This window comes from Pleurodeles waltl, chromosome 3_1 (genome assembly GCF_031143425.1).
Source record: "Pleurodeles waltl isolate 20211129_DDA chromosome 3_1, aPleWal1.hap1.20221129, whole genome shotgun sequence".
NCBI classification, from domain to species: Eukaryota; Metazoa; Chordata; class Amphibia; order Caudata; family Salamandridae; genus Pleurodeles; species Pleurodeles waltl.
The window spans coordinates 1,469,536,815-1,469,548,036 of record NC_090440.1 but is presented as its reverse complement, the minus strand read 5'-3'; positions in this window follow the sequence as shown (position 1 = coordinate 1,469,548,036).

Here is an 11,222-nt window from a genome sequence, read left to right as displayed (position 1 = left end):
TGACCTAAATGTTGTCATTTGAAAGTGTGAGTTTGCGTGAAAAATTCACAGGTTATTGACCTGCAGGGGTGGTATCTTAATGTCAACCTTGCTTGGCAATTCAAGGGCACATGTTAAAAAAAATGGTATTGATGGTTTAATGATGAAGCTGTAGATTTTATGTAAGAAACAAAACAGGGGGGCAGATGTACTAACATTTAATTTGAAAAAAGTTGTCGCAAACTGTGGACCTATTATTTTTGGAAATTAAATCAGATTTTGCAAACTGCCCTATGTACTAACAAGTTGAATTGCAAAATCACTGTTCAGAGTGGGTCGCAATCTGATATGCCTCATGAATATTATTGAGGTAGATGGCAAATTGCCACATACTGTGATTGGACGGCATCACAGCTATGGTGGCGTGCAGGGGTCAGTAGACTACCATGCCTTTGATTGCATCTAAATAAAACACTTTAAAAATACAGGCAGTTTTTCTTAAAGGAAACGGGCCTGCATTATTCGCTTTGATGATCGATTGATCGAATAAAGCATGTGTTAAACGAAAAAAAGAATGAATAGTTTGTTCAAGAGTTGGCAGCAGTTCCCTCGACTTTTGCTCACTCCCTTACAAACTTTTTTTCATTAAAAAAGGGCATGAGACTCACAGGGACCCCGTCCTCTTTACAAATGTGTTACCACCTCTTTGTGGAGTCAGTAGCCTATCATTGATTTACAGTGGGAAAAAGCAGTTGCAAACCATTGATGAATAGCACTGCAAATTGGAATCTGGAAGGGACAACCTACACAAGCCGTTTTAAAATTGCAATTTGTAATGTATTCCTAAACCCATCTTGCAATTTGGTAGCCAGTTACCAAGCTGCAAAATATGTTAAAAAAGCCATTTAGCAAACCCCGTAATTTATCGGATCGCAAGCTTAAAGTTGTTTTTAAGATTGTGTGTTTGAAAATGCCACTTTTAGAAAGTGAGCATTTTCTTGCTTATATCATTTCTGTGACTCTGCCTGTTTGCGGATTACCTGTCTGGGTCAGTTTGACAGTTGGGCTGCTTGCACCTCTCACTAGACAGTGACACAAAGGGAGCTGGGGTGTAGTCTGCATTTCCTGATGAGCCATCTGTGCTAGGAGGGAGGGGAGGAGTGGTCACTCACACCTGAAAGGGCTGTGCCTGCCCTCACACAATGCAGTCTCCAACCCCTGGTGAGTGCCTGGGACCTGGCCTGGGCAAGGCAAGATTTCACAATCAAGAGAGTCTTTTCTTTAAAGTAAGCCTACTTCAAAGGGCAAAATGGGTGTAAGAAGGGCACCCAAAACCACAGATTTTAGAACACTTCTGGAAACCAAGAGGAACCTCTGCCTGGAGAAGAGCCGAAGAGCTGAGGAAGAAGAGCTGCCCTGCCTGAGACTGTGCTTTGTGGAGCTACCCTGCAGTTGCTGTTTCTACCAGAGTAAGAGGGCAAAGACTGGACTTTGTGTGCCTTCCAGCTTGTGAAGATCTCCAAGGGTTTGATTTAGAACTTGCCTTCTGTTGTTTGAAGTCTCAGGGGCAGCAAAGACTTCTCTCTGCCAGCACCTGGAGTCTCTGGAGAGACTCCTATCCTGTCAAGTGGTGCCTATACAGTTCCTGGGACCCTGAAAGGAGAAGCTGGCAGCCTAAGAGGAAGAAATCCCCGCACCGACCGCCGTGTGGGGAAAAGATCAACATGACTCCGATCTGCGGCTGAAAAATCGACGCTCTCCTGCAACGCGACCCTGAGATCAACACCTGGGCCTGGAGAAACGATGCACAGCATCGCTGACGGAGGCTGGTGAGATCGCAACCTGCACTGCGTGGTTTTCGGATCATCGTGCGGCTGGATTTCTGACGAAAGGACCGCTGGGCGTGTAAAAATGACGCAAGGCCTGTCCAGATTCGAGAGTGCTGACCGGATCGATGCATCGCTCTCCTGTGGAGAGAAGAAACGACATGCACCAACCCGACGAAAGGAGAAACGACTCAAGGTCTCACTCGTGAGTAAAATCAACGCATTGCAAGCCCTTTTGACGCCCATGCGGGGTTATTTTTGACGCACGAAGGTACTTTTTCACGCTAACAGTGTTAGTGTGTGTTTAAAATTACAGGAAGACTCTTTTTGCATTTCTTGTGATGACTTGTGTATTGTGGATTTTTGTCGTTTTGGTCTTGTTCTGTTTAGATAAATATTTCCTGTTTTTCTAAACCTGTGCTGTGTCATTTTGTAGTGTTTTCATTAAGTTACTGTGTGTTTGGGTACAAATACCTTACATCTAGCACTCTGAAGTTAAGCCTACTGCTCGTGCCAAGCTACCAAAGGGGTAAGCAGGGGTTAGCTGAAGGTGATTCTCTTTTACTCTGACTAGAGTGAGGGTCCTTGCTTGGACAGGGGGTAACATTTCTAACAGTGAGAAACTTGCATTGCCTTCAGCCTCAGCATCAGAGTTCTCAGTCAACCTCTGTCATAAACTCCCACCCACAACCTGCATGAGTTTACCCTGACACCTGGAGGCAACTCAATCCACAGAAAACACTATACAAAAGTACAATGTACATACTGTGGAAAACCTACATATGTAAAAAGCACACACTTTAAGAGACTGCAAAATGAAATAAAATGTGAAATGTAAACATGGACAGCATCACTGATAAGGATTACCATAAGGGATTTTAACGTCATTGTTGAAAAATCAATCTCTGTTTTTGCCTGTAAAGTTAAGGACCTGGATACAGGGCCCAAAAAGGACCAGTTTCAAAGTCAGTTTCTAATTATTGCTAGGTCCAAGACCCAGCAGGACTCAGCCCACTTAAGCTAACAGTAAGGACAATGAGGCATCCATGCCAACATTTTAAACCTGTAAAGTGGGAGATTTTGAAAACAAAATCGGGGAATGTAATTTTCCTATTGACCTCTATTGAGACAGAGGCAATTTTAGGCAAGAGACAGAGAAAAGTACGCTTTTTTGGCTTTAGAAATCAGGAGAATACCATCTGAATTGGGTCTACTGGTATGTATGATGAGGTCACTAGCTGAACAATGGTTATGTTCTAATCAGGTTTGCACCAAAATCCATCCTGGTAAAAAATGCTCAAACCAGATCCAGGCCGCTGGAGGCGGTGAATAGAATGGGACAACAAGGCACACTTGGGTCATAACAGCCCATCAAGTTCTGAAACCAGCCCTGGGTTTACAGCCTATCAGAGAAATGGCAGAGTGGGCACATGGCTATGGTTCTAGTCCCCAATCCACCTGCTGAGAGTGCAGCCTCCCCGTTATCTAGTCTGAATACAAACAGCTTGATGTTTTCACTACAGTATTTTCTTGCTCAACACTGGTCTTCAACTACTTTGACACAGTCGACCGCAATGGAGTTGCTGCACTACTTCTCTTGGACCTCTCAGCTGCCTTTGATACGGTTGACCATGACACCCTAATTCAATGACTCCCTGAAGCCGGCATAGAAGGGACTGCTCTCGACTGAATTACATTCTACCTTCAAAAAACAACTAATATCATCTATTTGCCCCCCTTTTCGTCCAAACCCTACCTCATAAAAGCCAAGGATTAATCATCTCAACTTTGCTTTTCAACATCTACATGATATCATTACCAGAACTGATCAATGATTTTCATCTCACATGCTACAACTATGCAGATGACACACAAATACTACTTATATTAGAATGCTCCAAACACATTAAAAACTCACTAATCTTCAGTTGCCTCAGAGCCGTTGATAAGTGGATGACTCGGAGCCATCTCAAACTAAATACCTCCAAAACAGATATACTCATATGTTGTTACTGGAAAAATTATGACCCACTGTGCGCCTGGCCTGAAGATCTCGGATCAACTCCTCAATTATCCAAGGAAGTTAAAAACCTTGGAATCACCATGGACTCCAAGTTAACAATGAATGCCCAAGTGAACAAATTAGCACAAACAAGCGTCATCACCTTGAAGACTCTACAACGCATCTTCCCCCACCTCAGATTTCCATACAAGGTGCAAGCTACTATCTCGCTTGAACTGTCTGAACTGGATTATGCCAATAGCCTCTACCATGGATCATCTCTATCTATTATGAAAAAACTACAACATATTCAGAACTCCACAGCCAGGCTACTATTACATGTAAAGCCAAAAGCCCACATCTCCCCTGCCTTGAGAGCACTATACTGGTTACCCGTTGCCAGAAGCTGCACCTTCAAGCTGCTTTGTATCACCCACAAAGCTATATATGGAACAGGACCACTCTTTGTCAGAAACAAAATAACCAAATACATTCAACAAAGAAGCCTCCGCTCAAGATTGGCACCCCGCCTTAGATCACCACCATACAAGAAAAAGACTATTGGTGGTGCATCCTTCTCCGTTCAAGCAGCCAAACTATGGAATTCATTACCCCCAACTATAAGAGCCACAGATAACTATCTTGTCTTCAGAAAACTACTCAAGAGTTGGCTCTTTCCTTCATAACCACCCTATTCAAACAGCTATGGACTGTATATGCCTATGTTGATAAATATATTTTATCTGATTATGTGTATATTCTAGTTATATATAGTTCTTTAGAAAATATGTATTGATACTATGTCATAACAATAATCTACACACATACTCTTTAAACCTGATTAACTAATGTGTATTTACTAATGGTTTAAATACATATATGTATGTACATATATGTGTGCATATGTGTGTGTATTCATGTGCGTATGTATGTGTCTGTGTGTATGTATGTATATATATATATATATATATATATATTTAAATATATATATATATATATGTGTGTGTATGTTATTCTATGCTTAACATGTTCATAGGTCATTGCATAACTCCTAGATAAGTTGTTATATTAGATACGTATGAATCCCTGCTCTCATTTTATATCACACTGTGTCTACCCATCACCATATGTCATGTCTCGATCAATCTATCCTTCATTCCCACTCTGACTCATCCCAAATCCATTCTACTACTTTCATCTCCTAAATAACCCTGCCTAAGCTCTTCCACATCTAACTCACCAAACCACACTTTACTACCATGATCTCCCAAACAGCCCTACCAAATTCTCCCTCATGTATCTCACCCTGCTACTATGATCTCCCTAACCCTTTACACAGACTCTTCCCTCCTCCATTCCCACTTTACTCATCCCAAGCCTAAATCCTATTAACATAAACTCCCAATTAACACTTCTGGATTCTTCCCTCCTCCACATCGCCATTATTCCAGTCAATCCAACTAACAAACTCACATATCCGCTGCTCAAATTAACTCATAATAATACTAAAACTGTACTCGTATTTCCCTATACTAATCCACCACTACTTCCTTTTGGGTTCAGGAGTAGCGTGCTACTTGCCAAAAAGCGCTTTGATGCCTCTTCAGGGGTAGTAAGCGCTCTATATAAATACTATTACAAAACAATACAATTACTTCTAAAATGCATTGTCCTTCTGAAGGTGTGCCCTGCACCGATAGACACAGTGCCCTGAAAAGCGTGTGACAAAAAATGTATACAACTGCCTCACAGCTTCCTTATTCTGGGCAGTTTTATGCTTCCTCTTCCGGTGCACGCAGCGTGGCATTGGCTTCCGTTACAGCCTTCTCACACAGTTTTCCACCCAGAGGTCATCAGACGAATCACCTCTATTCCGTCTCCTGTTTTGTATCTGTCAGTCCTGCTCTTCCCATTGTGTTTATCCCGAGCTTCAGTGTCCCAACAACACGGATGTGCCTTTTTCGCAATATCTCCTAATTGCCCCTCTCTAAATACTAGTACAGTTACAAATGATGCAGTCATTTAATGTTTTGTATACAGCGCCTCATACCATACATCTGTTGTTTCTAACAGCTGTAAGTAACAGGTGGTACTATTAGCTAATTCAGAGGTACTCTTTTTTATCAAACATGGGAGGATGGGAAGTAGAGGCGGCCTTGTGATGCGCACTCGTGAACTGCATATCACATGTAAGATTTATAAATGATGTAACAATCAAAGTAAGAAAAATACAGTGATGGACATAAAAATATTGATGATGTGGATAAAAATAAAAGTAACAAATGAAGATGGTGGTGGAGAGGTGATGATGGAGAAGCGATTGATGACGATGGTAATAAGCAGCTGGTAGCACAGACATTTATAATCTTAGTTTTCGACGCACGCTCTTTTTATACCCTGCACGTTATTCTTACCTCATAACAGCTGATACTTCCGAGCTACAGCGGCTTGTACTACACACTAGTACTTGAACCTGTGACCCTTGGATTACCACAGCTCTTACTCTTCAGGCGGATGCCAGAGACAGCAAGCTCGTCTGTCAAGCGACCTTCCATTACAAGTGCTCTACACACCCCTCGACAATTTTCAATGGATATTCTGGTATTTCCTTTCATCGGCCCTTTGGGCTTCATGTCAGGGCCATGTGTTTTACCTTCAGATGCTTCCTCTGCTGTCATCTTTTATGGAGTTGAGCTTCCACACATTAGGATGCGGCACGAATCTATTAAAAAAAGTGTCAAAAGAGGTCCTTCGGATTCTGTACTGCAGTACCAACCATGATTTGTTCCAAAGAAGCCTAACCATGGTGGAAACAGTATAAATCAGGATAAGTTTGGAAAGGATGACTACACTTTTTTTTTTACTAGAAATATGATTTGATGTAATGAGGGGCTGTTCAATAAATCACACGCATCTGTTTCACCAGGCCCATCTGTGTCAATTTCCAAAGGTATTTGTGATATTTACCAGCACAAATATTGAAGTTTAGGATTCACAGCTTGTTGCCCATCTGTGTGCGACCAGACACATAGGAAAAAAGTATTTTTTCTGGGCATACTTTTCAATGAGTATTACACTAGAGATTCCAAAAATAGGCAAGCAGGGCATTTCACCTTGAAATCATGGGATCTTTAAAGCCACCACAGTGAAAGAAATGCCTGGAATTACAAGCAAGCATTGACAAAGCTAATAGGTTTGGCGTTTGTATGATAAAAAGATTTTTACAACGCTTCAGTAACATAACAATCACAGCATATGCAATTTTCATAACACAAAGAAGAGGTACAAAATCTGTGACAGCAGCAATAGTGAAACTTTCACACGCACATACAGAACTGGTACAATGCAGGTGATAGCGGAGCACACTTACACACATCCCTGCAAGTACACATACTCATGCAAACGCACACAGAACAGGTGCAAAAGCGGTGCAGGCCTCCCCCTTATAAAGTAATGGTACACGCAGCTTAATGCACGCTTCTTCTTGCATGCAGAACTGGTGCAACACAGCAGCAGTGAATGTTTCCTGACACACACAAAACATGCACAAAACGCTCAGAAGCAGTGCAAACGTTTCTGAAATAAACAGAACTGTTACTGCACAGAAAGCAGCAATCCCATACTCCTTCACACACACAAAAAACAAGTGCAACATGTAAAGCTCAAATTCAGGCTTCTTTTGACAAACCTATAACTGTACTGGCAGCACAATGCATGCTTGTTTATAAAAACTCACACATATACAGAACAGGTACAACTGTGCAAGCTTCACTGACATACCCAGAACTGCAATAGCACAGGCAGCAGCAGTATTTCCCGGGAGGGGTGTCTGGGGTGGGGAGGGCAGCGCGTGTGTGTGTGTGTGTGTTTAGTGATACAATAGCGTATGTTATGCCGTTAATGGTGTGTATTTGTTTGGTAATGTCATAGTTTGTATGTGTGAATGTTGTTGCAAGATGTGCATGTCTTATCGCGTGTGCGATCGAAAGATAAGGTGTATATTTTTTTGTTTTAATTACGTGGTAGTGTGTGCTTGCCGAATGATGGTGTGTGGGTGCCATAGTGTGTATATTTTGTGTGATGATGCGAAGTTTGATGGTATGTGATGCAGGTGTTGTGTGTGCTTGCGTAAGTATGGTGTTTTGTTTGTGTATGTAAACGTGTGTCCGTGTTTGTGTGTGTGTTTTAGTTGTAGCTAGTGGGTGACTGTGTGTGTGTGGTGAAAAATGAAGAAATACAGAGGGATATGCTGTGTGCTGATGTGTAAGAGAGATAGAGCGAGAGAAAAAGAAAGAGAGAAGGCAAGAGAGAGAGAGGGAGAGATCGGAAGCAGCACTTGAGAAATAAGCACGATAACAGCACACCTTCTCAAGCAATGTAAGTACCCTGAGAGAGAGATTAAACAATGGAAAAAAACAACTACAAATTTCAATATAAATCATGTTAAAGTGTAAGCTGCTCCTTTCAACTGGCCCAATTAGTGAAGTGATTTATTAGCGCAGAGAAAAGTTTAAAACATTGCTTGTTAAAGACCAAATCCGGGCACTGAAAATTCAATCTCTGGAATAAAATGTTTAATTAAGACATGTGAGTGCGTTTTTCTTAAAGACGTCACTTGGTTGTAAGATTTTCTTTCATGGCAATATACCATTTCCAGAAATTATATAACTCAGTTTTATTGGGCTTACAGTCAACGTCGAGCTGCAATATAGCTCGAAGAACAGCAAGTGTACTATTTGCTAAGTCAGTGACATTCATGCAATCGACCCCGGAAAGATGAGTTGGCCCTGCTGGTATTTAAAACAATTTCCTGTAGGTTTCACTCAGATTTCTTTGGCAGGTGCATGAACCTGCTGACTAACCTTAACCATCCATCTGTATGAACAGCATTTTCCTAAGGACACAAGCTAGGAATTGATCTTGCTGGGTGCAAGGTTTGCTTACAAGCGTTTGTGAAAATACTGCAACTACTTGTTTTTGTGCAAAGAGTTTTCAAGGTTGAATAGGAACAACATTAAGCTGCAGTTTTTCCTGCATGTTAAGACCCCATGTCTCCTTTTTAGTCACCTGTTTTCTTCATGCAAATTCCTCCAAGTAACACCTTAAGGAATTTAGGCACATAAATGAGCTCAAATTTTGCACGCACAGAATCCAAAGATGACGGGTCCGGGACTTTGTGCATGATTAAGAATGGGCAAGTTAGTGTGTCATGTAGAGATGTATTCCGGCCCACAGCTTGACAGACCACCAGTGCTCACTGAGAGAAAGGCGAATGCTGAATAGGACACATGCAAAGGTGAGGGGAACAGGGTTCAAGAACAATGGAAGGAAAGAGGCACATGCTATGGGGTGCGTTGCCTGAAAAACAGGCACAGGGTAGAAAGAGGTGTCATCAATTGGGATACGGGAAGTGGTTGGTGACTTGGTGTGGGGCATCAAGCAACTACGAGAGAGAGAGGGCAGAACATCATAGGGTCAAAAGGGACAGAGGCAGGGGTGGACGGACATGGGATCAGTGTCTTAAACGAAAGAGGCAGATGTGTAACCAAGGCCCCCGAGCTCCAGCCCCCCCCCCCCCCCCCCTCGAGCACAGTGCACGGGCGTCATGCCCCTGTCTGGCTCCAGGGGGGAGGGTGTCCCCTACAGATACTTTGTAGGGGTCCCCCTTTAAGTGTCTTTATGCCACCGAACACAGGCAATGGTGCTAGGGAGAGATCACTGCCCGGTAAGCTCCATCTGTCCATGTACAGTGTTAGAGCTAGACATCTATCTATAGAGCTCGAAAAAGAAGTAGGACTACAGTGATATCAATCTCTGCCCCTTTTAGGTAAAAAAGCCAGTGCTTTCCAAGAGGGCGGAGCACTGATTTGCATAAATGCGGTCAATGTACTGCCATTATACTAACCAGGAGCTTCAGCATGCACACACACAGGTTGTAACCTGTTATTTTGATTTGTTAGTACAATATGCATCAGATCGCTTTTAAGGCTTCTAACTGTACCACTTTTAAATTGAAGTGCATTTTATTCAAATTAATTACGTGCTATATCTGGAAAAAAACATTTCGTTTTTTTTCTAGTGAAGATAAGCTAAACATAACTAACACTCAGCAACACAGTTCAAAGTAAACATATCTCCATATGGGCCATTAAACAAATGCCATCATAAGGGTGAACCATGTACCCTCACCACTCTAACCCTTCTACCTTTAACCACTGTAGACTAAACCCTCTGCATTTCAGAATCTATATGGACGGTCATGCTCTAATTCAGTGGTTCCCAACCTGTGGTCCGGGGACCCTTGAGGGTCCGCTAAGCCTCCTCAGGGGGTCAGTGACTGCTTAGACAGTAATAGATTAATAAAGTTTATGCAAATAAAGTGGCTAGATGTACAACTGAAAATTGTAAAACGTACTGTAAATGTCATGGAAATTGGAAGTCAACAATTAAATTAGTATCCTCAGATTGGTTTGTGGGAGCAGTCCAGGTGCATCAAACAGAAAATAGTATGTCCTATATGTGTCTTCGATTGAGTTTGGAAAAGCTTCAACCTTCCTATTAAGAAAAAAATATTGTTTTTTATTATTTGTTTGCAAATTAAATAAAAGGTGTTATCATGTGTGTATGTGTTTGATGGAATGCTTGTTTCTGTATTTTTGTGTAATGTTTTGTATTCCAAATCATCCACTATGTTTAGGCCGGGTTCCCAGCTTTCAGTAATGGCTCAGTGGTGGGTCCCCGGATCCCAATAATGATTCAGTGGGGGTCCCCGGGTTCCAATAATGATTCAGTGGGGGTCCAAGGGTAGCAGTAATGATAAAGTGGGGGTCCACAGAAGTCAAAACGTTGGGAACCACTGCTCTAATTCAACTATGTGAACACAGAAAACAGGAGAGAAATACTAGCTGAATTTCCTCGATGTACGTAGAGGAAATATTTATATTTATATTTGCTGGAGACCAGTAAAGGAGTGGTCTGACGAGCCTTTGAGCTTTCTGACAAGGGCAATTCCGGTATGGCTAATTTCTTTGATGAAGTCTGAACAGCCTTCCATAAAAGCTCAAACCAGAAACTGCGAAAGGCATGAATGTGCGCAGGAACAGCGATAAAGTCGTGTTTGCATAATTTCTGCAGCCTCACAAATAAATAACAGACTCCTGTGTGCATTTCAGTTTCTGTGGTTAAACACGAGTGTCAGAATTTGCAGCTGCGTGTTTATTCCATTGCTTATTTCCTAAAAATCGCAAATCATTAAAGATTAATGGGCTCCGTTTTTTAATTAAGACTGTAAAAAAAAGTTAGTTTTCCTGTTCCCCACCCACAACGTCATCTTCACAGACATTCAGTGGCATGAATATTGTGCCTTTGTGAAAAATCGAGGAAATCTGTAAAGTTTTCCCTTTGAGGCTTGACAA